General features: G+C 44.1%; 1 long non-coding RNA gene across 1 annotated transcript in view; it reads right to left on the reverse strand.

Annotated features, from left to right (window-relative positions):
* LOC136936898 (uncharacterized) overlaps positions 1-23,342 on the reverse strand; it is a 330,204-nt gene that overhangs the window by 107,986 nt on the left and 198,876 nt on the right. The window lies entirely within an intron of this gene.

A 23,342-nucleotide genomic window follows, 5' to 3' on the forward strand; every position in this document is an offset into this window, starting at 1 on the left:
TCTCCCATTAAAAGTAATGGTAAATCCTTTCAAATAATTAAAAAGCTTCCTCCTCTTTCAAGCGTAACTACTTCAGCATACTTTCAGCTAGAGACACCATTCAACCTTTAAAATGTTCACAAGACATTCAGCTATTCCCAAATGATTCAGCTTTTTCAAATATTCAGCCAATTTTGAATTATGACAGTTTGAAATACATTAAAATGTTTGCTCCTTCTTGATTTTTATGAATGAGCAGCAAGCAGAGTGGCACACTCAGCTGGCTGCTCTTTTTCTGATATTCAACTAAATTGTCAAACAAATTCCTCTAACGTTCATATAGTTTAACGTACAGAAACAAGTTATACCTTAAAATGTAGGAAAAATTGTCATCTTTCAGCCAATGTAACTACTAAAGAGCTCACATTTACAGATTTTCAGCTATGGGCCTTGAAGCGAGAGCAGCCTTTCAAATTCTCTCACTAACTTCAATGGAGAGGTGGGTAAATCCGTCAGAGAAAGCAGGAAGGAAGACGATTTCGAAACTGCCGGTAGAGACATATTTCTGACCGCACATACATATAAAGGACATCTCTAGTTTCGGCAGAGTCTTGGGTCTCGGAAAATATCCTCATTTTATTGATTGGACGTGTAGTTTTGCGTCTAGGTCAACTTGTTTGAGGTGTGGATTGCTAGGTAAATGTTCGTTTTTCTCTCTGCCTAGCTCGTTAGCGATCACAGCTGCTCCATCGCCGTGGCAACCAAACAAACACGCACCAGGAAAGCAAAAGGAACACGTTTTTGAAACTGCAGGTAGAGTCATATTTCTGACTGCACAGACATATAAAGAATATCTCTGGTTTCGGCAGAGTCTTGGGTCTCGGAAAATATCCTTATATTTTGGTTTGGACGTACAGTTTTGCTTCTAGGTTATCTTGTTTGAGGTGTGGATTCTAGCTACATTTCTCTTATTCTCTGCCCTCAGCGCGTTAGAAATCATAGCTGCACCATCACCGTAACGACAGACACGCACCACTCAGTCTCTCACACAGGTGATTGGTACGTTCATTTGACCATGAGAAACCCGATTACTAGCAATTGTCGGTTTATACCAATAATACGATTACTCCGTTTACATGTGTAATTAGTTATGCGATTACTCAATAAACGCGTCTACATGATTCTCTTTTATTAATCGTTGTATGCTCCACGGCCAAAACTTGCACCATCATCCTTCTGCAACAAAGTGTCGCCGTGTCTTCCTGTATGGCTCTACTGCTGTATGTTTCATTCCATCAACACATTGAATCCTACTAAGAAAGCCGAGTAAACACACTCAATGGTAGGCTACATCTGCTACTGCTATTACTATCCTAACTATAATTTCAGCTGTTAAAACGATAATATTCTTGTTACGACTAGCTAGCCTACTTCTTCTGTTTAACAGTTCAGCTTTCAGCTTCTCCCGCATTGTAGGCTATTTTAGCTGTTAGCGTTGTTAGATGATGCAGTTCAGCTTCCACACTGCCTCTTAATTTTGTGTGACTCACACATTTTTTTTAATTAATTTCACCTTTCAGCTTGCGGGTATTTTCTCATTTATCACTTTTATACTTTTTCAAATATTAAGGTTTTTGTGCAAATTATTCTCCCTTTAAAAATAATGGTAAATCCTTTCAAATCATTGTTGGAATGGTGCTCCAGCCCCTTTCAAAAATACCTCAGAATCAGAATCAGAAAGGGATTTATTCGCCATGAAAGTTTGCACAGACAAGGAATTTGCTTTGGCAGGAAGGTGCATACAATAAACATATACCTAAAATTTAAATATGTGGACTAACTATACTGAGGGTACATAAACTAGCAGTACTAAGTGGGATAAATATAAGTTGCCGTAAATTACAATATAAAAATATAAAAATACAAAAATACAAATATTACAAAAAATACAAATGTACAAGATACCATGTTATGGTGCAGTGCAAAAGCAGTGTTTTAGGCAATAAGTCATTTGAGTCAGTGTGGTCCCTTGGCCTTGTTGAAGAGGCCAACAGCGGAAGGGAAGAAACTGTTCTTGTGGCGTGAGGTATTGGTCCTGATAGACCGCAGCCTTCTGCCGGAGGGGAGTGACTGAAACAGGGAGTGTCCAGGGTGGGAGGAGTCGGCCACAATCTTCCTCGCTCGCCTCAGGGTCCTCGAGGTGTGCAGGTCCTCGAGGGTAGGCAGATTGCAGCCAATCACCTTCTCAGCAGTACGGATGATACGCTGCAGTCTGTTCTTGTCCTTGGCAGTGGCAGCAGCGTACCAGACGGTGATGGAGGAGGTGAGGATGGACTCAATGATGGCTGAGTAGAAGTGCACCATCATTGTCTTTGGCAGGTTGAACTTCTTCAGCTGCCGAAGGAAGTACATCCTCTGTTGAGCTTTCTTGATGAGGGAGCTGATGTTCAGTTCCCACTTGAGGTCCTGGGAGAGGATAGTGCCCAGGAAGCGGAAGGACTCCACAGTGTTGACTGGGGAGTCACACAGGGTGATGGGGGTGAGTGGGGCTGTGTTCCTCCTGAAGTCCACAACCATCTCCACTGTCTTAAGAGCATTGAGCTCTAAGTTGTTCTGGCTGCACCAGGTCACCAGGTTGGCCGCTTCCCACCTATAATCAGACTCGTCTCCACCAGAGATGAGCCCAATAAGGGTGGTGTCGTCCGCAAACTTCAGGAGTTTGACGGACGGATGACTGGAGGTGCAACTGTTGGTGTACAGGGAGAAGAGCAGAGGAGAAAGGACGCAGCCCTGAGGTGATCCGGTGCTGATGGACCGGGAGTCAGAGACTTGTGTTCCCAGCTTAACGCACTGCCTTTCGGTTGCTTTGAAGCTTCAGCTTATAACTTTCTACTAAAGTTTCACAATTTTCCGCTTTTTTAGCATGGTCAGCTATCCCCATTCAGGTTTTCAGCATTCTCACTGCTGTTTCGCATGAACAGCCGTTTCTAGTTATTATTATATCAACTTATTAGTTCTTCCGCCGTTTTTTGGCCTTTAACTAGTTCTGCCTACTTTCACCGATTCCTACAATTTTTGTATCAAAACGTTCAGTTCCTTCAGGAGATGTTGGCTATGACTTTTGGTATTTCTCACTTTTATACTTTTTAAGACATTAAGGTTTTTGTGCAAATTATTCTCCCATTAAAAGTAATGGTAAATCCTTTCAAATCATTAAAAAGCTTCCTCCTCTTTCAAACGTAACTACTTCAGCATACTTTCAGCTAGAGACACCATTCAACCTTTAAAATGTTCACAAGACATTCAGCTATTCCCAAATGATTCAGCTTTTTCAAATATTCAGCCAATTTTGAATTATGACAGTTTGAAATACATTAAAATGTTTGCTCCTTCTTGATTTTTATGAATGAGAAGCAAGCAGAGTGGCACACTGCTGGCTGCTCTTTTTCTGATATTCAACTAAATTGTCAAACAAATTCCTCTAACGTTCATATAGTTTAACTTACAGAAACAAGTTATACCTTAAAATGTAGGAAATATTGTCCTCTTTCAGCCAATGTAACTACTAAAGAGCTCACATTGACAGATTTTCAGCTATGAGCCTTGAAGCGAGAGCAGCCTTTAAAATTCTCTCACTAACTTCAATGGAGAGGTGGGTAAAATCCGTCAGAGAAAGCAAGAAGGAAGACGATTTCGAAACTGCCGGTAGAGACATATTTCTGACCGCACAGACATATAAAGGACATCTCTAGTTTCGGCAGAGTCTTGGGTCTCGGAAAATATCCTTATTTTTTGGATTGGACGTATAGTTTTGCGTCTAGGTTAACTTGTTTGAGGTGTGGATTCTAGCTACATTAGTTATTCTCTGCCCAGCTCGTTAGCGATCACAGCTGCTCCATCGCCGTGGCAACCAAACAAACACGCAGAAGGACCACGTTTTTGAAACTGCAGGTAGAGTCGTATTTCTGACTGCACAGACATATAAAGAATATCTCTGGTTTCGGCAGAGTCTTGGGTCTCGGAAAATATCCTTATTTTTTGGATTGGACGTACAGTTTTGCGTCTAGGTTAACTTGTTTGAGGTGTGTAAGTATGCTTCCAAGATGTATGCTTCCAAGATGGCGCCGATGATGGCTGCCTCGGTCGTTAGGTGCGCTCTTTTTTGTCTTGTTTTGTCTGTTAATTCAGTGTTCTGCCAAGATTTCCGGGGTTCTCTAACTAGAGAAGTACTTCTAAACATCAGGACTACAACTCCTGTGGATTTATTTCCCACTTTTCTGCTTCCAGCGGCGGAATTAGTGGGAATTATAGTCAAAGCCACCCTCGGCTTTGTCCTAGCAGCGAAGCGCCGTAGGAGAGGCAAACGAGCCGGTGCTCTGGTGCGACTCCGTCGGCGTGGGGCACGCACAGCGTTACCGGGGATATTTCTCTCCAACGTGCGTTCACTGAGCAACAAACTGGATGAACTTCAGCTACTGGTGTGGAAAAACAGACTTTCATTCATCTTCCGTTTTGTGCTTTACGGAGACATGGCTGAGTGAACTGATCCCAGACTCTGCGCTACAGCTAGCAGGTTTCAAACTGCTGAGAGCGGATCGTAACCCTGTGCTCTCTGGCAAAACGAAAGGCGGTGGTATTTGTTTTTACATTAACAGTGGCTGGTGTGAAGATGTGACAGTGATTCTGCAGCACTGTTCTCCTGATCTGGAATCATTTTTTATTAACTATAGATCTTTTTACTCGCCACAAGAGTTTGCATCATTCATTCTGGTTGGCGTCTACATGCCTCCGCAGGCTAGCGTTAACGAGGCTCAACGTGTGCTCGCCAGCCAGATACTGAGTGTGGAGCATGAAAATCCGGATTCCTTGGTTATTGTGCTAGGCGACTTTAACAAAGGCAATCTCACTCAAGAACTCCCAAAATATAGACAATTCATCAAATGCCCTACCAGAGAAGGAAACACCCTGGATCACTGCTACTCTACAATCAGCAAAGCATACCATGCGGTCCCCCGAGCAGCACTGGGTCACTCTGACCACGCCATGGTCCACCTGATTCCTGCATACAGGCAGAAGCTAAAGCGCTGTAAGCCTGCTGTGAGGACATCAAAACAGTGGACCAGTGAAGCTATGGAGGATCTGCGGGCGTGCTTGGACTGCACTGACTGGGACATGTTCACGACTGCTACCAATAGTCTGGATGAGCTCACAGAGGCTGTGACATCATACATCAGCTTCTGTGAGGACTGCTGTATACAAACACGCACCAGGGTAAGCTACAACAACGACAAACCCTGGTTTACAGCTAAACTCAGAAGGTTGAGGTCAGAGAAAGAGGCCGCGTTTAGGAGTGGGGACAAAGACAGTTTCAAGGAGTCAAAGAACAGGTTTAGCAAGGCGGTGAGGGAGGCTAAACGACTGTACTCAGAGAGGCTAAAACACCAATTCTCTGCAAACGACTCTGCTTCTGTCTGGAGAGGGCTCAGGCAAATTACCAACTACAAGCCCAGAGCCCCCCACTCCACTAACGACTCCCGCCTGGCCAACGACCTGAATGAGTTCTACTGCAGATTTGAAAGACAATTGGACAGTCTTGAACTACCCCTTCCCACCCAGGAGGCCTCCCACCTCCCCCCCTCTACAGTGACGACTCTCTCCATTCAGGAGGGTGAAGTTAACAGACTTTTCAAGAGGCAGAACCCCCGCAAAGCAGCTGGGCCGGACTCTGTCTCTCCAGCCACCCTCAAGCACTGCGCTGACCAGCTGTCTCCGGTGTTTACCCACATCTTTAACACCTCCCTTGAGACATGCCATGTGCCAGCCTGTCTCAAGTCCTCCACCATCATCCCTGTGCCCAAAAAGCCAAGGCCAACAGGACATAATGACTACAGACCCGTCGCCCTGACCTCTGTGGTAATGAAGTCTTTCGAGCGCCTGGTGCTGGCACACCTTAAATCCATCACTGACCCTCTACTGGACCCCCTGCAGTTTGCCTACAGAGCCAACAGGTCTGTGGACGATGCAGTTAACATGGCCCTCCACTTCACCCTACAGCACCTGGACTCCCCAGCATCCTATGCCAGGATCCTGTTTGTGGACTTCAGCTCTGCCTTCAACACCATCATCCCCGCCCTGCTTCAGGACAAGCTCTCCCAGCTGAACGTGCCTGATTCCACCTGCAGGTGGATCACAGACTTCCTGTCTGACAGGAAGCAGTGCGTTAAGCTGGGAACACAAGTCTCTGACTCCCGGTCCATCAGCACCGGATCACCTCAGGGCTGCGTCCTTTCTCCTCTGCTCTTCTCCCTGTACACCAACAGTTGCACCTCCAGTCATCCGTCCGTCAAACTCCTGAAGTTTGCGGACGACACCACCCTTATTGGGCTCATCTCTGGTGGAGACGAGTCTGATTATAGGTGGGAAGCGGCCAACCTGGTGACCTGGTGCAGCCAGAACAACTTAGAGCTCAATGCTCTTAAGACAGTGGAGATGGTTGTGGACTTCAGGAGGAACACAGCCCCACTCACCCCCATCACCCTGTGTGACTCCCCAGTCAACACTGTGGAGTCCTTCCGCTTCCTGGGCACTATCCTCTCCCAGGACCTCAAGTGGGAACTGAACATCAGCTCCCTCATCAAGAAAGCACAACAGAGGATGTACTTCCTTCGGCAGCTGAAGAAGTTCAACCTGCCAAAGACAATGATGGTGCACTTCTACTCAGCCATCATTGAGTCCATCCTCACCTCCTCCATCACCGTCTGGTACGCTGCTGCCACTGCCAAGGACAAGAGCAGACTGCAGCGTATCATCCGTACTGCTGAGAAGGTGATTGGCTGCAATCTGCCTACCCTCGAGGACCTGCACACCTCGAGGACCCTGAGGCGAGCGAGGAAGATTGTGGCCGACTCCTCCCACCCTGGACACTCCCTGTTTCAGTCACTCCCCTCCGGCAGAAGGCTGCGGTCTATCAGGACCAATACCTCACGCCACAAAAACAGTTTCTTCCCTTCCGCTGTTGGCCTCTTCAACAAGGCCAAGGGACCACACTGACTCAAATGACTTATTGCTTAAAACACACTGCTTTTGCACTGCACCACAACATGGTATCTTGTACATTTGTATTTTTTGTAATATTTGTATTTTTGTATTTTTATATTGTAATTTACGGCAACTTATATTTATCCCACTTAGTACTGCTAGTTTATGTACCCTTAGTATAGTTAGTCCACATATTTAAATTTTAGGTATATGTTTATTGTATGCACCTTCCTGCCAAAGCAAATTCCTTGTCTGTGCAAACTTTCATGGCGAATAAATCCCTTTCTGATTCTGAAGTACCCTGCATCACCTGCATGACCCTTTTTCTCAATTGTTTTTGAGACTTAAAATAATTGTCAGTTTTTGGTGTTTTGTGTCAGCTGTTGGTGCCATTCCTAGCAGACGTCAGGAAAGCCTACATCACCACTGCAGTGTACCTCCAGAAGCTCCCCTTGGCCAGTCCGACTCTGACAGCCCTGTCTGCTCTGGACCCTCTTCTGAGAGGCCACTGACAGGCAACCATCCAGTTGAAGAGGTAAGAATAACATTTAAAGTTGTTTTTTTTGCCATATTACCTGGTACTTTGGGTTTTTTGTTCTTTGTGTCCTTACACTGATTTCAAATTCTCATCCATTTCTTGGCAGGCTGAGTGGTATGCTGAGGCACCTCTTGCCAGCAGACCAGGACATCCAGAGAGAACTTGTGCGGTTCAATGTTGACCTGGCCAGCCCCAGTTTCAAGGAGGGAGAGAGCATTGTGGAGTGGTGGGGTCATGTCTTTGACCAGCCAGATAAGTACCCCTCCCTGAGTGCAATGGTTAAATGTTGCCTCCATCTTTCATGGACCAAGAGTTGAGTCGTCTTTTAGTTTGATGAATGATGTAATTGACCAAAGGAGTGGCAACATGAATGTACCAACATTTAATGCAATCCAGACGGTCAAGTACACCCTGCAGTCCAGGGGGAAGACAGCCATGCAGCTCTTCAGAAGGGACGATGTGAAGTTTGGGGAGGTGGACAGAACACTATGCAAGAACATCAACTCTGCAGCAGCCTCATACAAACGCCAGCAGAAGATGAATCAGAAAGAAAAGCAGCAGCAGCAGAGCAAGTATGGCTCCCAAGCATCTGGCAGTGCTCAGCAGGCCAAGAAACAGAAGGCTGAAGAAGAGAAAAGGGCGAGGCTGAGACATGTGGCAAAACAGCGAAAGCGGGCCATGGAGACACTGGTGGTTCAGGCAAAGAAGAAATAAATGATCTCGTTCTGAGAGTATTACGAACTGTAATGTAAATTGTTATCTTTGCCAATAAAATGTATTAAAATCTGAATTACATAACATTGTATTGGCTGTCAATCATGATGGAAGAGTAGACAAGTTAAGTTACAGCATGTCCATCTCTTGTGGGGGTTATGCATTAAGCCATTTGTGGTGCCTTTACTACATTGTGCCTCATATACTGTAAATGTTAGACCCAGTGACAGGCTGGCATGAAATGGCTTGCATAATACTTAGTAAGGAGGCCATAATAATTTTTGACTCATGCCTGAAGTTAAGTTTCTCCAGCTCTCCCCAGGTTGGCAAAAAACTATCTCAAAATGCATCAGATTGATGCTTGAAAATATGGAATATTAATTTTCTTACGGGGGAGCATGCCCCCGGACCCCCCTAGAGGGGTAATATCCTTCTCACCTTTTTCACCCGTGACCCGTTTTCATGCCTGAAAGTAGTGCCTTCATAAGACTAGTCAGCTGACTAAACCTGGTCTCAGTCTCACTTTTCCCTACAAGGCCCCAGAATCTGTCCACTCTCTCCTCCTGGGTTAAGTCCTTGCTGTCTGTGACCTGGTAGTCTGTGAACTCCTCTCGCAGTATATCAGGATCAAGCCTCAGTTGTGGAAACATGCAACCTAGCCTTGTCACTATGTGGTGTGAACAGATTTCCAACACAATATCAGTTAGCTTATGTTACTATACTTCATACTTAAATGTACAGAGCCAGGATTCTTACAACAATAAGATCATTTGAGGGGGTAGGTAAATCACAAGGTCAACCTAATTCAGGAGAGATGTCCAGGCGAGAGGCTGGGTCCAACACCTTCAGGTCACGGAGCAGCTGTGAGTCTAAGGGAAAGACCTTCAGCATCTTCCCAATGACTTCCACATAGAAAGCTCTCACTGTCCTAAGAGCACAATTATGATAGAAGCATGTATTAACAAGGAATTATGAAGACAAATGAAGCATGCATTATTACTGAAGTTATAACTTACTGATATATTTTTTCCATTAACATGGAGGGCAGTTCTTCATTGTCAAGGAATGTTCTGGCCTCAGACCCAATGAAGAGATCCTCATTTGCTAGCTGGTGTTCATGTCCATATGATACTTCACTGATTGGAATATCCACAATTGATCTAGCTGGAACAATGTAGCCCAAATATCTCTTGACCAGTCTTGTCATCTCACTGTGGAGCTTATGGATCATGACACTCTCTGCCTATTTGGAAAACATGGGTAAACTTAAAAAAACAAACATTTATTTATATGTATATAATGCTAGATCTCCACCATTCATTCATTCTACCTGGAAGGCAGTGTTGAAAGCAACCAATGGCTTAAGAGCGGCATTCAGAAACAAAAAATAGAACTTGATCTCAGGATCATTGAAGTAGCCTGCCAGGTTCCGGATTTTAGCACTCCTCTCATCCTCTTGACTGTCAAAGTAAGCCTGCAGAGCAGCCCATTGATTCAGCACTCTTTGTATGCATGTGTGGAGGCTGAGCCATCGTGTACTGCAGTATCTGAGCAGATTCAGATTATCCGTGTCTGTGAACTCCACAAACTCTTTGTACACCTCACTTCTCTTGGCACTACAGGAAACACAATCAACAAAAAATAAGGACATGAAAATGTACATGAATAGTGTATAAACTGAGTTATCATACCCTAAATATACAGAGAACAGATTAACTAACAGAAAAACCTTTCTTATTTTATACTTACCTTTTATGGAAGTAAGTAAGTAAGTAATGATGGCCTTCATGCTACAGCCTGTGGCAAGTGGGGCAAGGTGGTATATGCAACCCACATCCTGAACATAGGGTTGACTAGCTTTTAGTTTGGTGATGACTAAATGATGCTTTCCTTTCATAACGCTGCAGTTGCCAGAAGGCCACCAGGTTATCCCATGGGATTCCTCTATTTCTGTCACAATCAGACAAATACATTTTTTGTAAACATTCATGCCATCGAATTAAAATGAGCCTTGAGTGAATTCTTCATTGTGTAAATAAACTCACCTCAAAGTGGTTTCCAGCTTCTCATAAATATTGTCTGCTGTACCCACATTGCAGACTGGCATGTCAATAAATTTAGTCACAACCTCAAGACTGTTCTCATCATACACTCTTGCCAGTATTACAAGTTGCTTTTCTGTCTGCATGTTGTTTGACTCATCACAAAGCAATCCAAATGGCTGGGTCTGGCAGATTTTTTTGACCTCATCATCAAGCTCTGGGGCAATGGCACCTAACAAATAATTAGAAGAAAAATAAGTGGTCAAAGATTCAAAATAAGATGATGATGTATTAAAGTTTGTGTTTTGTTTATAGACAGATCAGGCCCGGCCCTGAGAGACAGATGAACTTACCTTTAAGAAGCTGAGTTGTTTTCGTCTTTCCAGAGGAGTATTTTCTAGCTATGGCAGAATCTGGGAACATGCCTGCCACACTTGCATTAAAATCATCAGAAAAAGAAAAAGGAACGTTTTTTTGGGCAATCAACATTGCCATTTTCAGTTCACTCTGTAACACGGTGTCTGCCTCCGTCCGTCCCATAGTTACAAAGCTTGAAATAGCTTGTGTGCCCTTGTGGGCCTCCGCAGCGCGACTGTGCTGTTGGGATTTTATGTGCTGTCTAACATCATTTTTCCTACCGTGTGCGACACTACAATCGACGTGACACACTTTGCAGAAGGCGTGGGAATTGTCGATGCGGCTTGCTGATATGAAATAAAATATATATGTATTTTTTCCTTTTTTTTTTTTTTTTGCGGGAGAGAATGTCCAAACGGTGCGTGTCCACTATTGCGGAGCTGTATGTACTTTATGTAAATGAGGAGCGTGAAAACACTAGCGTTAGCCAATTGGATTAGTTTCTTGTTTCTTGTAAGGCGGTCTGGACCTTGATAAGTATCACTCCCTCCTCAAATCCTTCTCTTCTCACATAACTGGTGCTAAAACCCTCTACTTTCTGAACAAAATTAACTCTGCTTCAAACCCCCACAAACTTTTCTCTACCTTCTCCACCCTTCTTAACCCACCTCCCCCACCCCCTCCCTCCACCCTGACAGCAGACGACTTCTCCTCCTTCTTTGAGAAAAAAGTCGCCGACATTAGCAGTCGGTTCCCTAAACCCACCTTTCCTACCCTCTCACCCTCCATGACTGACCCAACTAAATGTCTAAACTCTTTTTCTCCCCTGTCTGAGGCAGAGATCTCTGACCTCATTCTCTCTCATCGCCCCACCTCCTGTCCCCTTGATCCTATACCCTCCCCTCTCTTTCAAACCATCTCCCCCTCCATCATAACTTTTCTTCTCCATGTCCTAAACTCCTCTCTCACCTCTGGCACCTTCCCCTCTGCCTTCAAACAGGCTAGAGTTACCCCTCTACTCAAAAAACCCTCCCTTAACCCTGCCGTTCTCCAGAACTACAGACCGGTATCACTGTTACCCTTCCTTTCAAAAACAATTGAACGTGCTGTATCTAACCAACTGTCTAACTTTCTCTCTCAGAACAACCTGCTTGACCCCAACCAATCGGGCTTCAAGACTGGCCACTCCACAGAGACTGCCCTCCTTTCAGTCACCACTGCCCTCCAGTCTGCCAGAGCGGCTTCCAGGTCATCCGTTATCATTCTGCTGGACCTTTCTGCAGCGTTTGATACGGTTAACCACCAGATCCTGCTCGCCAGACTTTCTGAGATGGGCATCACTGGCACTGCACTCCAGTGGATCTCATCCTACCTGTCGGGAAGATCCTACCAGGTTTCCTGGGGAGGCAAACTGTCGGGCCCTCGCCAGCTCTCCACTGGTGTCCCACAGGGCTCCGTCCTTGGACCCCTCCTCTTCTCTCTGTACACCACCTCACTTGGACCAATCATCACCTCCCATGGCTTCTCCTACCACTGCTACGCTGACGACACGCAGCTGTACCTGTCGTTCCCCCCGACCGATCCGGGGATCTCAGCTAGGATTGAGGCCTGCCTCACAGACATCTCCGCCTGGATGACCGAGCACCACCTCCAGCTGAACCTCGCCAAAACAGAACTTCTCATCATCCCGGCTAAACCCTCCATCTCCCACGATCTCTCAATCACCCTGGGATCTGCGACGGTGACCCCTTCATCCTCTGCCAGGAACCTTGGGGTTACCATGGACGACGAGCTCTCCCTCACGGCCCACATTGCTGCGGTCTCCCGGTCGTGTAGATTCACCCTCTACAACATCCGGAAGATCAGGAGATACCTGTCTGAGCACTCCACCCAGCTGCTAGTCCAAGCACTCGTCCTCTCCAAGTTGGACTATTGCAACTCTCTGCTCGCTGGTCTCCCAGCATGTGCAACCCGCCCTCTTCAGAGGATTCAGAACGCGGCGGCCCGCCTGGTCTACAATCTACCCAGACGCTCCCATGTTACCCCGCTCCTCATCTCTCTCCACTGGCTACCTATCATGGCCCGTATCAGATTCAAGACCCTGGTATTGACCTTCCGAGCAGTGAACGGGACTGCACCCGTCTACATCAAGTCTCTCCTGCAGCCTTACACCCCCACCCGCCACCTACGGTCTTCTTCAGACAACCGCCTGGTGGTCCCACCGCTCAAGACCGCCCGGTCCCAACACAAGCTCTTCTCCTGTCTGGCCCCCCAGTGGTGGAATCAACTCCCCACCTCCATCAGAGACACTGACTGTCTCTCCACCTTCAAGAAAAGGCTCAAGACGCACTTGTTCCGGGAGTACAACGGTACTTAGGAACGGTTCGCTTGACCCGATGTTAGTTTCCTCAAGGATCACAATGACTCTTGCTTAGAGACTTGTTGCTCTTGTGGTTAGTGGTAACTGATTAAAATTTTTGGTTCTCGCTGTGATATATTGTTTTATTACTGTTGCTTGCTTTTTCCCACAGGTACACTTGCACTTATAGCTGTTCATGTTGTTTGGTTGTGACTTGTTTAACTACATGCTCTTATGGTTCTTCCCTTTGGCACTTACTTTGGTTGTTCACAATGTGTGCTTCATGTTTTGGCTACTCGCGATGTTTTTTGGCTATCTTGTTGTTATGATCAGTGACCTATGCACTTTGTAAAGCTCTCTCTTGGAAGTCGCTTTGGATAAAAGCGTCTGCTAAATGAATAAATGTAAATGTAAATGTTGTAACGTAGCAACCGTTGGTCATGGTAAACATTTCTAGGTTTTACAATTTCAAGATGTAGAACCAAACTTATCGTATGTGTCTGCACCCCCAGTTCTGTTCCGAACAAAGTTACGTAATGTGACGATCCTGAATTTAAAGATTACATTAAAATAATAATGCATGGTGCTGGGTTGCCAATGTTATCAGTGTCCCTGGTGTTTTTTATATATTAAATTCAGTCTCGTCACATTACGTGACTGTTCTGTGCCACTGCTAGCTCGCTAGCCCAGCCTACAAACGACTGGTTGAGTGACCGGTGGCGTAACATGTATTCTTCTGTAATCTTGCACTAGTAAAATATTCAGTATTTTTACACAAATTGTTGTGTGAAAGTGGTATTTTGATCGATATTGTGAGTACATGAACCCACGTCTGCAGTCTGCACGCTTGGCCATGACTACAACAGTGACCTTAGAGAACTACAACTCTGTATTAACTTGTGTAACACGCCCCCGAGCGTGGTGGTACTGTGGGAAGGCAAGCGGTGCAGAGTGTTAAGAAACACTGTAGTGGACACAGGCTCTGGTTGCGGTCACAAATGGGTTGAAAATTGTATGATGAGTAGGATTGCGTTTCATACAAGATCTGGCAACTGGACAACATTGGAATAATATATTTATGTGAACATTTATATAACAAGGTTTGGCCATACAAATTACGGGAGTTTCACGGGAGAAATGACAAAACGGGAGGGGGGCGGGAGATAGGTGTGAAATACGGGAGACTCCCGGAGAAAACGGGAGTGTTGACAGGTATGGTGCTCATATCACAGTATATTCCAGACAGACTTGCTTTCTGCTGGGGTTTTCACACCGCATTGCCTTGAACACATAGAAGAGGCAGCACGGTCTCTCTTCAACCAGGTCCTTATATACTTTTGAGGATCAAACATGGAAGTAGGGGGGCCATTGATATTAATCATCATCAAGTTTGATATGTTTGAGATCAGTAGGACAGCCCTCTTGTCTGAGCTTATATTGTTCATGAGGCTAAAGTTCCTCTCACACTCTGCTGTGCTGACAGGGAATGTTTTCATACAGTTCATGAGTGGTTATAGGTCCTTGGGCTCACTATTGGGCTCTTCCAGTAGGTCTCGCATCCCATTCAGTGCTTGGTCTGTGCACAAGTTAAATCGCTTGCCCAGTCGCTTAACTTGTTCTTCACAATGGCGAATGCTGGGGTTTGATGGCCATTTACTCTGATCAAGGATGCTGAAGTCCTTGATGACCTCATCTTCGAAAGACAAGCGTTGCTCAAGATGGTTCACAAGGCTTTGTAAGAACTGGCCTGGATTGAATGACTTCAGCTTTGCATTTCCTTCCAGGGCTATAGAGCGATACTCCCCAGTCTCTTTTGCTTCTAAAGCCTCACAGTATTTTTCACCTGGACTCTCTTTGAATGACTGTATCACTCTGAGCGTTTCAGCAGATGCTCTGCTCTGAGGAGTTATTGAATGAGCTTGAAGCTCCTGTGACAGGAGACTTAGTTCATGGAGAGTGTCATACATGAGCCCAAGGTCACAGATAAATTCAAGACTTTTAAAACACGATATAATAAACCTCTGTACATTTGTTTCTCTTTGGTGAAACTCATCTCATCAGAACACGTATTCTTAAAGTGCTGCACAAGACCTCCCAGGGATGTCCAAACAGCACGAATAGTACGAAAGCTACTGGCCACCCAGTGTACATCCAAGACTCTGCCAATGCGAAGAAGTTGTGAGCCTACTTCAGCTGCTGCATCTTTGAGTTCACGTTAATTTTTGTTTGACATACTATACAGAGAATATAGCTTCTGCATAAATATTTTAAAATGATTGACACCTGTTACCTCATCAACTGCATTTGACACAGCTAATTCAAGTCTATGGTTCATACAGTGCCATACAAAGAGCTTTGGGAATCTCGAGGTCAACCTGGTTGCTACTCCTGACTTCTTTCCTAACATGACACTGGCTCCATCAGATACAAATGTTACCCAGTTTTCACGAAGCCACTCTTCTGTAAAGCCAGCATTCGTTAAACAGGTGAGTAAAGCCTGCTCTATGCCATTTGCTCTCTGATTTTCTAGTTCAACAAGTTCAAGGAATATGAACTCAGGGCTTTCTTCTTGAATTGACGCTTTAACAGAAACTGTCATGACAGGTTTGTGACTTAAAGAAGAGGCCTCGTCAATTAGGACAGCTAACTTAGTCGATGATCTCATTATGCTACTGACAATTTTGCTCTGCATCTCACTGGCAACATGATGTATTATTTGTGTTGCACTGTAACGTGAATGAAGTATTGAGCCCATCTTTACACCATTCAGTTCCTGCAGCTCAATGAGGCTCTCATGGTCAGAAAAGGGTCTGTTCTTTTTGGCCAAATGGTAGGCTGTTCGAACACAGCTTCGGTTTCTTTCATGTAGGACTCAGTCATAACCCCCACTGCATTCTCAATGGCCGCTTCTTTCTGTTGTTCTTCCACCTTCACAGCTTGAGTGTGTGCCTTGGACAAAGCATGTTTCCTGACCTTATTTCTCAAGGCTGACAGACTTGTTTCTCTACTTGCCTGAGAAGACACTTGAATTTCAAAGTTCATCCATTCTCTTGAAAGTGATACACTTTGCTCCTTGTTGATCGCAATGGAGTTCACACTGCTACAGACCAGACATCCTGTGAAGCATAAACAAACAATGTAACTACTGTATCCACAGCTGTATGTGTGCATGGTCCATTTCTCCCAAATACATACAAGTACACACACACACAATATTAATGTGTGTCCACTGTTTCAGAAGCTACCCAAACTAACAATATACATAAACCAACCCAGTTTTTTGTTTTTGGATCCCAACCAGGGGTTCTTAAAATCCTCTTTTTGTTTGACAGTCCACGGGTCAGGCCAGTCATTATTGATGTCTAAAAGAAGAACAAAAGTGATTGAAATATAGGATATAAAAAGGCATGTACATTTAGCTTAAAGTGTACATAATCTAGCTAGTTCATGTTGTTTTTGCAAGTTTCACATAAATCTGCTAAAATCGAGGCTAAACAATGCTAGCCTACTACTGTCATAGCTGCCTGTAACGAACGGCCAAACCGGTCACATCATTCTTTCCTGAAATAAAACACTTTACTGCTACAAACAAATTCTTCATAATAAAATGTTTGACTTTTAATTGACAATATTGACAACACATATTAAGAAACTTGTCTTTACTCATAATATCGTCTCCGATTTCATTTTGAAGCGTTAAATCTAACACTGTAGGCAATCTCCCATGGTATCCTCTCTGGCTCCGCCTCGGAAAACAATGGCTGCCGTTGCTGACGATACATTTATTTTTCACTGACAGTGACCCCTTAACCAATGATATGTGCTTTGAGCTTAAGTTGTCATGAGTATCCGGCAGTTTTCAGAAATAAAATCGGTGATTGGACAGCAAAGATATTAAGGCGGGAACCATGAATTTTATGTCCCATATTTGAATGGTCCGGTAGGAAAGGGATTTATGTTAGCTAACGTTAGCTAGTCACTAATGTTCTTCAGATTGAGTAGTAGGCCTACCTAGCAGCTAGCTGTGCTCTTGAAAAGCAGGCTATCTCTGGTGTACGGGGATGGATTTTGTGTACAAGATAAATGTAAATGTCGGGAAAAGAAAGTTGGGGCAGACGCTTAGCATATTTTAAGGGACAAAATAAAGTTGAAAGTAATAAATATGGATCGCAGCCAATAATTGATGTATTTTCTAAATGTCTATTCCAAATGTCTTCCTGTCTCATTGAGGTGTGCTGTGTTCATTGCCATGACTGTGTTCGCTATCATAGATAACTAGCACCACTAGAATCAGAATACTCAATTTAAAAAGTCTAAATATATTTAAAAAAACACTATAAACAGAAAACAATGGTATTATACTATTATTATGTTAGTATATATGACTACTTAGCTACTACTTGTTACAAACATCTTATAATATAGAAGTGAAACCCACCGTTGTTGACGTCTTCATCTCCTTCCCTGTCGGCATCCTCTTCAACGGGGGAGGGGAACGGAGCGAGCGCGGGCGCTGGGCTGATGTTAACGGAGCTAGCGTTAACTGTTAACAGCTCCGGTGTAGCCTCAATATCAGTAGCTGAGCTGTTTGAGGTAACGTTAGTTTTGCGAGGACGTTTGTAATTGTGAAATAAAATAGTTGTTTGAATGGCTCGCTTCATTTTACATGTTCATTAATTTTTTTGTAAAGGCGAAGAATTCAAAGTAAATTAAAACTTTTTTTTCTCCCTTATTAAGACCCGCCCTACTCTGCCTCTGATTGGCTCATCATCAGTTCTCGCGCGGAAAAACCTAACCAGCGAAGGCATCGAATACTAGCCATTGAGCCACTACTACATAATGCGCACCAGCGGTGATTGAGAAGTGGGTATACGCAATGCTGACTGAAAGAAAGTGGACTACACCATTGTAGTAACCTGAAGGTTGCCAGTTCGATTCATGGCTGTGCCAAATGACATTGTGTCCTTGGGCAAGGCACTTCACCCTACTTGCCTTGGGGGAATGTCCCTGTACTTACTGTAAGTCGCTCTGGATAAGAGCGCCTGCTAAATGACTAAATGTATACTGAAAAGTATTTATGGATTTGCATTCAATTTAATTGACGTAGCCTAAATGTCTACACAACATGCAGTCAGTATTGAACTCATGACTGAAGTCAGCCAGGATCATGATTTCCACTTATCCTAAGCTTAGCAGAAGAAAAAATACAAATGTTGTTACTTATGTTAACTACTATACAAACCAATTATCATGTGAAACACTTAAAGACAAATGGCATGGGTATTTAACATCTTAAAAATAAAATGTTTCACCTATCGTGAATGCTTGCTAGCTAGCATGCTACTGTAGCACAGCAAGCTACAGACTGTAGAGGCTATTTTTGGAAAACAAACTGAATAACTAACCTACTAATTTCTAGCTCATGTTTAGTTTCTGAATGTTTATATCCTTACGAATATCTCCCAGCACCCATAATATGGAAAAATACCTTTAGTGTAGGGTGAATTCGGGTAATCTGGGAAATTGTTTGCATACATTTTCTCATCTGAGCTTCCTGATTAACTGCTCGTTTCTATGACACCACACCAATCACGTTTTGTGATTTCAGTCACATAACATCCATGCTACAGAAAGATTCAACGTTAGTATCATCAGCGACTTCTCTCTCCAGTGTGGTTGTTGAACATGCCGCTCAGCCTGAACTCCCGCCCCTCATATTTGAGATTGTTTACATTGGCCAGTATGTATACATATTTACATTTAGTCATTTAGCAGACGCTCTTATCCAGAGCGACTTACAGTAAGTACAGGGACATTTTCCCCGAGGGAAGTAGGGTCATTTGGCACAGCTGATTCTGATTGATAGCCCGATTCCCTAACCGCGCAGCCATCTGACCCCCCCGAAACGGCTAATTTGTAAATTTGCTCCGACTTCTCGATAACCTAGGTAAAACACTCGACAACGACTTACAAAAACCCGTTGCACCACATACTCTTCTGGCGGTGAATTGTTTTCAGCACCCACAGCCTACGGAGAACCATAAACGCAGTCTATCCATCCGTATCCGTCCGTATCCGTAAGCCCACCCATCCGTAAATGGAGTCGGAGAAGCATATTGCGGCCTTTACTAGCACATCTATGCACGTAGTATCTATGCGTCATTGCTAACGTGTGCTGACATTGTGACTAGGGTTGCCACCTTCAATAGAGCTCCGGACGTCACGTGACTTTACTGTTTACTTCGCCATTTTGGCAGGAAAGTAGTAGCAAAAATGAACGGCGCCAGCACGGATTTCAACCTGTCCAAGTTCACTGTGCACTGTGTAATTCAAAAGACATAGGCAGCTATAAAGCAAAACTTGATCGATTAAACATTAGTGATCCATATAATGCTCCCAGAGTTATTTTTACGACCTTTACGAGTTAAACGGAAGGCTTCCCTGACCTTCTGTATCCAGATATTTACAACTCTATCAACTTTCATTCGTCCTACTCTGGAGAGTCTTTGAAAGCCTACAAAAGCCTGGATATAAACGGACGCAATCAGCTGGATTAGTGATGAATATTCAGCTTTGAAGTCTACCGGCTACAAATTGCTATGTGTAACGTTAATGCAGTCAGTTTTATAACTGGTATAGCTAGCTAGCGTTCGTCAACGGTTAGCTACTAACGTTGGCTAACATACATTATATCAGTGCACTTTTCATCACAAAAATGCCATTACATATTTATTACAGATAAGTCATTCCAAGAGACTGAATGATCCCCAGTTGAAGCCATGGGTGGTTGTCCGGAATTATGGGGTTCTTCTCTGGATCTTAGGAATTCTATAAAATGCTCTCCCTTTATCTTTTCCCCGATGGTTCAGGCATCCCGGCGCACAGCAGCTATCCACCATGTTGAATCAACGTTTATTGAAATAGGCAGCAAATTAAACTATGTATAATATGTATGTAAGTATATATGTATGTACACTCTGGCGCTCCACTTGGCTCTCCACCTTCGTGCCAATATGGCAATGACCGGTGCATGCTGGGATTGCGTGACGTCAACTCCCAGAGCTCTATACAGAAAAATAAGGGACGCCTGCCGCAGCAGGGGCCATCACAACTATGATAGCCTAATTATAATTTTGATTGAGATATAGGCCTATTCCTGATTGCTAAACATTTGAAATCACAACTACCATATAGCCATAAGTTTAACGTAGGCCAGCGGTTCCCAAACGTTTTAGGCCACGCACCCTTTTCTACATCCCGACTGGGTTCACGCACCCCCACACCTTAAAAAAAAAGAGCCTATTTATAGCCGCATTAAAATCGGACCAATGAGAGAACAGTTTGCTAGCGCGTGGAGTTTGTTTACAAGATTTAGTCTGCTGTTAAATGTTGCCGTGTAAACACAAACCGAACAAATTTGAACAAAAATCCCACTTTAATTTGTCGGGAAATATCAGACTGAGGCTTTAACGTATCCCAATTTTTTATTATATGGCATTTTTTGCTCGTTTCATTTTGTAAATGAAAAGAAATGGTAATTGTTTATAGAAAACATGTCGTTTTGTTCAGCTCTCAAGTCTTCTCACGACACAATGTGTTTCAGGTGTTGCATAGCAACCAATTACTTGCTAACCTCAAGTTACAATGATCAATAGAAAACGGACAACACGGCTCAGCTAAAATGGCTTTAATTTACAGTAACAACACAAGTGATTCAAACTATAGTTTCTAGTCTTCATCATCACTTTCAATAACACATTTTCACTGCTTCTGAATTTCCTCATGGCTGTTGATGTCTATCAATATCGCTCATTTTGAAGATGACGTCAGAGGGCAATACGGATCCGTATCAGACCGGCGAGGAGGGCAATACGTGGCTAGCATGACTACCCATTAGCCAATCAGAACGCTCGTACTGTTGTTGCCATATAATAATTAGTATTCTTCTGTAGACTGTATATCGGAAAATCAAGGAAACGGCTGCAGCCATCAAAAGCCCCGTTAGGCTGCCCGATATGATTGATGCGGTGGGCAGAGTTGTTGGAGCTCAGACTGTGAACTTACAACGCAGCATTGATTACAACAGGGATACGTTTGCGGCTCTGCAAAGGAAGATGGAGGACATGGAGACCTTCCTGAAGGGTGGACGTGAAAATTGAGTTGCGTCTACTCGTCAAAACAACTACCCCAATCTTATCCACTTTCGGCCCCGTAACCAGCACAGGCCCTGGCCAAGGTCGTCGCTGGAAAACAACTCCCCTGGAGAGCGCTGAAGCGAGACTATCTTGCTCCTCCCTTCCCCCCCCCCCCCCCCCCCCCCCCACCCCCCCCCCCACCGACATCTGTGGTTTGGTCTCTTCCCGGGTCATGACCAAGGATGTCTCCTGGCCAACACAATCTGCATAGGGAGAATCGGACTGATTGTGGCCTAGGTCGAGGGCGCCAACCCAGACCTACTCACACATTAACTTTCACCTACTACAGATATCACCACCCCCATCCAACACCTTCGCCTGCTTGTTTCCCCAGGGTGGCTGGCGGGTCTGTGTCCAGCGCCTACCATGGCTGCAGGTCCAGATGCTGCTTGTCTTCCCCCCCCCACTCCCCGTTGCAAGTCATGTGTTTTTGTAAATGTTGTTGTGCTTATGTGCTGAGGTTTTTGTCTGTTCCCACACTGTACTCCTCTAGGAGCATTGTCTGGGTGTTGCCTTTTTCTCTCCTCCTCTCTCCTCATGTTATGCTGTAACTTTCTAGTTGGCGCCGAAAATGGCTGCCTAGGTAGGCTCTCCTGCCAAAGTAAATTCCTTGTCTGTGCAAACTTTCATGGCGAATAAAAACTCATTCTGATTCTGATTCATTATTACACCTTTAGACCACCATTACATTTTTCCTCTCGCGCACCCCGTTGAGGCAGCTCGCGGTGTGTATCAAATCATTGTTCATCATTGTTTATTGCATTAGGCTAAATGTTGACGCTTATGCATTTAAGTTGATTTTCTATAAATGTAGCCTACATATTGAACTGATGAGAATAAAAATTTGAATGTCCGTGGTAAATCATCGTTTTCCTGTTGGGTCAGTTCTACAGGAACATCTGGTTAAGCAACAACACGGTCTAAGCCTGACAGTTAGCCTGCCCTGGACCAGGCTAGATTCGAAGCATAAGTTACCATAACATAACTGAGTTCGAACAACGTTAAGCTAGCTTAATGTAACCGAATAAACTAGAAATGAGTCAGACTAACTGACATAAGTCTGGCTTATTTGGTAAACTCGCTTTATGGAACAGGCCTCTGCTTCCTTTCTTGGTAGTGCTGTTGTTGACAGTAACGTTGCAGTAGGAGTGAATAGGGTTACTTTTCGACTGATCCCCCTGACATTACTGATATGCGTAACCCACACAGGCAACCAGTCTTTTTTATATGACATTTTCTCAAGAGCTATTCCTGAGGGGGACACCAAAATTACTTCTGTAACACATAGCCTACATTGTAATATGTTAAATGTATATTATTAATTTTATTGAAATTTCCTTATGTTTACAGTGATTTATTGGGGGGGACAAATCCCATTTTCCCCAGGATGGGGGGGTCGTGTCCCCCCCGGGATTTCCGCCTATGAGTAGGCTCAATTGCTCAAATGATTGGAGAGCAGATAGCCGACAGTATTATATCTCGTTTTAACCCACCTAGCCTGGGGCCAGACACATACAGCAACCCACATACTGACAGTATCACTCTGAATTGACCTTCACAATCTTCAATTGATTGGTCACGCACAGAAACGTCAAGGAGCCTCCATCTTTCAGAGGGGATGGATTTGACTCAGTTGACATCGAGGAGTGGGAAGACCTGATGAGGGCCTATGTTAAGAAGGGAAACATGAATACTGACGAACATGTTGAGGAGATACTTGTTCACCTGCGGGGCAGAGAAAAACACATAGGCAAATTTGGGTTGATTATAACCTTGATTCTTTTTATTCATGAAAATGTTATGAATTTCCAACAGAATTATAACTTTTCTTAGTGGGATGTTTTTGCCAAAGTTTCAAGGATTAGTGATGTACTAGCTTAATAATTAACAATTGTGTTTTTTATGACAATGTTAAATGAGTAAATGGTTATCACCCTGGCCTCTTTGCTTGTGTCTGCAGCTGTTTTAGGTAACTAGCATAGCTATCTCCCAGAAGTTGACGAGCTGCTAAACTAATGTTCTACTAGTCTTGCGTGTGTTCGTGACATTAGTGACGTTTCTGACTGTGGCTAGCTAGTTAGCCACAGTAGCTTCAATTTTCACCACAAAAACTTAAATTA

This window comes from Osmerus mordax, chromosome 27 (genome assembly GCF_038355195.1).
Source record: "Osmerus mordax isolate fOsmMor3 chromosome 27, fOsmMor3.pri, whole genome shotgun sequence".
NCBI lineage: Eukaryota > Metazoa > Chordata > Actinopteri > Osmeriformes > Osmeridae > Osmerus > Osmerus mordax.